The 6357-nt window shown below is 34.8% G+C and overlaps 1 long non-coding RNA gene across 1 annotated transcript; it reads right to left on the reverse strand.

Annotated features, from left to right (window-relative positions):
• Positions 1 to 3696: 3696 nt before the first annotated feature.
• Positions 3697 to 5495, reverse strand: LOC114143341 (uncharacterized). The gene is made up of 2 exons (XR_003595224.1): positions 5454 to 5495; positions 3697 to 4064 (listed from the first exon to the last, which is right to left on the reverse strand). It is a non-coding gene; the product is annotated as an uncharacterized LOC114143341 (long non-coding RNA).
• Between the last annotated feature and the right edge of the window lie 862 nt (positions 5496 to 6357).

The following is a 6357-nucleotide window of genomic DNA, read 5'->3' on the forward strand; positions in this document are numbered from 1 at the left end:
GCATGTTCTCCTGCCATCTCACTGGCTTGACAAATTTTGACTGCTGTTTCCAGTGAGATCACTTTCTCTCAAATGTTTTTCTCTTGTCTTTATATCCTTAGTACCAAACACTACCTGATCGCGAATCAGTGAGTCCCTCAGCACACCAAAGTTACATGATGCAGCTTTTATTTTTAACACTGTCAGGTAGCTATCAAACGACTCATCTTGCTGCTGCACTCGGGATTGAAACACGTACCGTTCAAATGTTTCGTTTTTTTTCAACAGGCAGTGTCCGTCAAACTTCTGCAGGACCACATCCAACTTGTTTTCCTCCTCGGTCTCAAACGTGAAGGTGTTGTAAACTTCCAGCGCTTCCGGGACAGCAATTGTGAGCAGCATGGTGATCTTCCTTTCATCCGGCTTGGAGTCCAGTCCCACTGCAGACACGTAGAGCTGGAACCGTTGCTTGAATGCTCTCCAGTTAGCATCAATGTTCCCTGTTAGCTTTAACGGCTCCGGCGGCTTCATTGCATCCATAGTTACGTAGCGTTCCTAACAACTGATGTCTACGAAAACAACAAACCTATGCAAAAGTCCCAACTCTTGGTACCATGTAATGTTTGTACTGCAGTACATAAAGGAAGCCAAGTCTTTTAAAATTATCTGGTTTATTAACTAACAGCATCAGTCATTATACCCTCAAGTTTCTACCCGCTCCGGTGTTATGCCCAGAAATGCATGCCTGCCGAGAATTGCATCCCCTGTCGCGGGAGCGCGCATCTTTCTAAACTCTCGCATTTTAATGAGGAAACGGACTGAAATATGACCGAAGACGAAACTTTTAAAGATATTCGTAACAATATCACGTTTCTTAAACATGTCAGCCTTAAAACGGTGGGTTTTATATCGCAGATTAATTGAAATAAATACGGTTTTTACACATTTATTGAGACAAATGAGTCGAACGTTTTTCAGTCCGTGTCTGAAGAAAATGTTCTCCGCATTTGGTTTGAAATTTCCCGATTTTTCTTTTAACATCATATTAGCATAAAGTATTACAAAACAGAGGCCCATTATGTAGAACATTTTATATCATGCTTAACTGTCTAGCATATTAATGTAGAGGGGATGCATTTTAATGACTGAGCCTGCCAATATTTGTATCCCCTGTCTATTGTTGATATGAAACGTATAGCAGTTGCACAGAGAATAAGTGTCATTACGTAGAAAAGGTGAAGTCCCTCTTAACTCTTCATTTCTTCAAGTTAGCAGAGGGATGCATTTTCTGGCATAGCAAATTATTACCTTGCCAATACATGTAGGCCTTATATATTTTCCACAAATATAATTCTACTGATACAAAATGTATACCAGCAGTTCATAAAACAAGTGTGATTGTATAGAAAAAGTAATTTCACTCTTGACTCTTTATTTCTCCATGTAAGCAGGGGATGCATGTACAGCAAAGCCTATTATTAGCCTGCCAAAATATGCATGGCCTCTCCATGTTCTTCAAATATTATCCTATCGATATAAAACCCATACCAGTAATTCATAGAACATCTCTGATTATGTAGAAAAGGTGAAATCCCTCTTTAATTCTTTATTTCTCCATGTTACCAGGGGATGCATTTTTTGGCAATATGGATGTCGAGCCTGCCAAAATATGCATGCCCTACCTATTTTCCTCAAATATTATCTTATTGATTTAAAACTTATATCAGCAGTTCATAGAACAAGTGTGATTATGTAGAAAAACTTATTCCACTCTTAACTCTGTATTTCTCCACTTTAGCAGGGGATGCATTTTTTGGCAAAGCCTATTATTAGCCTGCCAATATCTGCATGCCCCTTCTATTTTTCTCAAATATTATCCTACTGATATGAAACTTATACCAGCAATTCATAGAACAAGTGTGATTATGTAGAAAAAGTTATTCCACTCTTAACTCTTTATTTCTCTATTTTAGCAGGGGATGCATTTTACGGCAAGGCCTATCATTAGCCTGCCAAAATATGCATGCCCCCTCTATTTTCCTCAAATGTCATCCTATTGATATGACATTCATACCAGTAGCTAAGAGGATAAGTGTAATTATGTAGAAAAGGTAAAATCCCTCTTGACTCTTTATTTTTTCAAGCTAGGAGGGGGATGCATTTTTTGGCAATATCGAATTTGAGCCTGCCGATATTTGCATGCCATACCTATTTTTCCCAAATATCATCCTATTGATATAAAACTCATACCAGCAGTTAAGGGAACAAATGTGATTATGTAGAAAATGTTATTTCTTTATTATCGCTATTGCAAGGATACTGAAGGAAATAAATCTGACAATGCATCTTTGCTAAATGTAAAGCATACACAAACCATTTTTATTTTGGTTTAACATAAAAATTAAATCACTTTTTTTTATTAATTTCAACAAAAGAATATTCATAACAAAAATTTTTGGAAAACCAATTAAGTCAACAAAAATTATGTCACATGTTTAAACTGAAAATCCACTGAACTGCAGTCATTACAGAATTAGATTGGTACAAACATAAAATCTATAAACACATTGCACAGCAGTAGTCTGTGTCGGTTTGTGGGACCTTAATGCAGCCTTGGTGGTTCCACCAGTTACATCTGTCACATGTGATCTGTAAATAAATAATACAAAATGGTCAAATAACAACATAAAGAATGTTTTTTTTAGTTCCTTATCTGTTTACTGAAGGTGATATTGGGTTTTGCCAACATAAAGCTTCTTCTTAATTATCAATATATGATTGGTAGAACTTTATTTGAGGAGATGACAGCATGTTCCTGACATGTATGGAGGTAAAAAAAATTCTAGGACCACAAGCATCTGTGTTTAATGTTTTACGACTGTACTTAAAAAAAAAAAAATTAAGCTACTTCCCACTTACCTGCCTTGGGTGTTTATTTATTTTATTATGATTTATTTTTGTATATCTACATACTTTGCAACTATTTTAAGGATGGTATATGGTTTGCTTGAATTGATTTTTCACTGCATTACATTGTTGTCTTACCCACATGTGATCTTCTGTGTCCTCACTGCCACAGTGTCTGCAGAGTCTCCACTGACTCTACAGAAAAACAAACCGCATCTTTAAATCAATGTTATAAAATAATCTTAATGGTATTTTTTTGCATTTTTTTTTCTTTTAAATAATTCCATTTGTTAGTGTTCTTTTGAAAGTGGAACAATAATCCTCTGTGTAGATCTCAGTCGTCTAATCATCCCTTTTTGATAATGTCTGGTCTCATAAACAAATACAATAGAAACTGTACATCATATTGGCATATTAGGCAGGCTCACATGGTGTCTGTCTATTCATGAATTGAAACACACATGTATTTAAGGTATTTCTGGGATTTATGGTAAAAGAAAGCATCACTTAGTGTTTACCTTTTTATAATTTTCTCCAACTTAAGCCACTGAAAGTATAAAAATGGCATTCAGAAAATTGTAATATGTCTACATATATATGTGTATACATCTTGTGAAATTTGTCATTTTGTAAATGTTAATTTTATGAAAACACAGTAATGAATATAATGGTTCACATAATACATCTCATTCCAGTTTTGTACTTTCACAAACTGCAAGTCCTTTTTGCTTATTAAGTTACATTAAAGCTACTCAAGAAAAGTGTAATTGTATCCTAGAACAATTTTAAGTTTGTTGATTATGTTTTTTGCCTCAACAGTTATTGGGCTGTGTTATGTGTAATTTATTTATTAGAGATCAAGGCCAGGTGTATTGAAATGTTCTTCACTAATTGAATTTGACATAAACACTAACATGATTGTACTTCACACATCTGCAAAGTTCAATATTTTAATATTTCTAATTAGATAAAATAGCTGACCTAACACAATTTTTTTGTGCGTGCATGATTTTACACACAACATAGTATCCCACCCACATAGGAACTGAATAAAAAATATGTCAAAAGATACCTGATTCTGAGAGAAGTGTGGAAGAAATGTTGAGTCTCATGGTATTAACAGCTTCTGCTGCTGATGGAAAGTTCAGGTCCTTGTTTTCCAGTATGCACTCTGCAAACTGTAAAGGCAAATATATTTTTTTCAAAAAAGAAAGAAGAGTAACAGCGGACTCATTACAAATACAAAATATTTGTCAAAGTATTAGATTGTCATATAGAGGTCATGACATTTATGAATAATTTAACATTTTTGCTATACTTATTTCAGACTCTTTCCATTGTCATTAAAATAAATCAACCATGTAATAAAGCAATAGAATTCATAAACTACATTATATTTCAGGCAGAAATGCACAGTTTAAGTTGTTAAGCCAAAGCTGTTCATCATCTTAAAAGTTCTACTCCTACAAAATAGCATTAGATTAATGGCAATGTGATTATTAGAAAACCACTTTCATATTAATCTTTTTTTCACAACATCAAAAACATAAACTAGCATGTATACCAATATATTGATATATAATTCTATCTATCTTCAGACATAGATAGATATACATGTATGTGGAAAGAGACAGAACAGTACACATAAAGGTTATATAAATTGATTTGTAAACAGACAATGTTCTACATTACATAAGAAATATAAGTAATCATAGTCAAGTATATACAGTACAGACCAAAAGTTTGGACACACAGTTGTGTCCAAACTTTTGGTCTGTACTGTATATATATATATATATATATATATACTGTATATAAAAACATAAAACCACGGCTGCCCAAATCACGGCAGAATTAAATGTGCACCTCAACTCTCCTGTTTCCACCAAAACCGTCCGTCGGGAGCACCACAGGGTCAATATACACGGCCGGGCTGCTATAGCCAAACCTTTGGTCACTCGTGCCAATGCCAAACGTCGGTTTGAATGGTGCAAGAAGCGCAAATCTTGGGCTGTGGACAATATGAAACATGTATTGTTCTCTGATGAGTCCACCTTTACTGTTTTCCCCACATCCGGGAGAGTTACAGTGTGGAGAAGCCCCAAAGAAGCGTACCACCCAGACTGTTGCATGCCCAGAGTGAAGCATGGGGGTGGATCAGTGATGGTTTGGGCTGCCATATCATGGCATTCCCTTGGCCCCATACTTGTGCTAGATGGGCGCGTCACTGCCAAGGACTACCGAACCATTCTGGAGGACCATGTGCATCCATGTATATATATACACTGCTCAAAGAAATAAAGGGAACACTCAAATAACACATCCTAGATCTGAATGAAAGAAATATTCTCATTGAATACTTTGTTCTGTACAAAGTTCCATTTGCACAACAGCAGGTGAAATTGATTGTCAATCAGTGTTGCTTCCTAAGTGGACAGTTTGATTTCACAGAAGTTTGATTTACTTGGAGTTATATTGTGTTGTTTAAGTGTTCCCTTTATTTTTGAGCAGTATATATATACTGGTATATATATATATATATATATATATATTTAAACAGCACTTACTTTAAGCGCAAACACACCACATGAAACCACATCTTGCTGGATGGCATGTTATACTGTTTCACATTTCCACATTGACACTTTCATCCCTTTGCTTCTCATAAATGTCCTTGTTGAGAGGATAAAATGTTAAATTAACATTCTAGTTATCCAATTATGACATTTTTTATTATAATAAACAATAATTGTTCTTGTTTTTCTCACCTTGTTACTTCCAAGCACCTCTTCACATCTTTTTGGGACTCTCCAAGTGAGTTAAGGAAACCTATTGTTATGAATATTCTTTTGTTGAAATTAATGAAAAAAAGTGATTTAATTTTTATGTTAAACCAAAATAAAAATGGTTTGTGCATGCTTTACATTTAGCAAAGATGCATTGTCAGATTTATTTCCTTCAGTATCCTTGCAATAGCGATAATAAAGAAATAACTTTTTCTACATAATCACATTTGTTCCCTTAACTGCTGGTATGAGTTTTATATCAATAGGATGATATTTGGGGAAAATAGGTATGGCATGCAAATATCGGCAGGCTCAAATTCGATATTGCCAAAAAATGCATCCCCCTCCTAGCTTGAAAAAATAAAGAGTCAAGAGGGATTTTACCTTTTCTACATAATTACACTTATCCTCTTAGCTACTGGTATGAATGTCATATCAATAGGATGACATTTGAGGAAAATAGAGGGGGCATGCATATTTTGGCAGGCTAATGATAGGCCTTGCCGTAAAATGCATCCCCTGCTAAAATGGAGAAATACAGAGTTATGAGTGGAATAACTTTTTCTACATAATCACACATGTTCTATGAACTGCTGGTATAAGTTTCATATCAATAGGATTATATTTGAGAAAAATAGAGGGGGCATGCAGATATTGGCAGGCTAATAATAGGCTTTGCCAAAAA

This window comes from Xiphophorus couchianus, chromosome 4, assembly GCF_001444195.1.
Source record: "Xiphophorus couchianus chromosome 4, X_couchianus-1.0, whole genome shotgun sequence".
Lineage (NCBI taxonomy): Eukaryota > Metazoa > Chordata > Actinopteri > Cyprinodontiformes > Poeciliidae > Xiphophorus > Xiphophorus couchianus.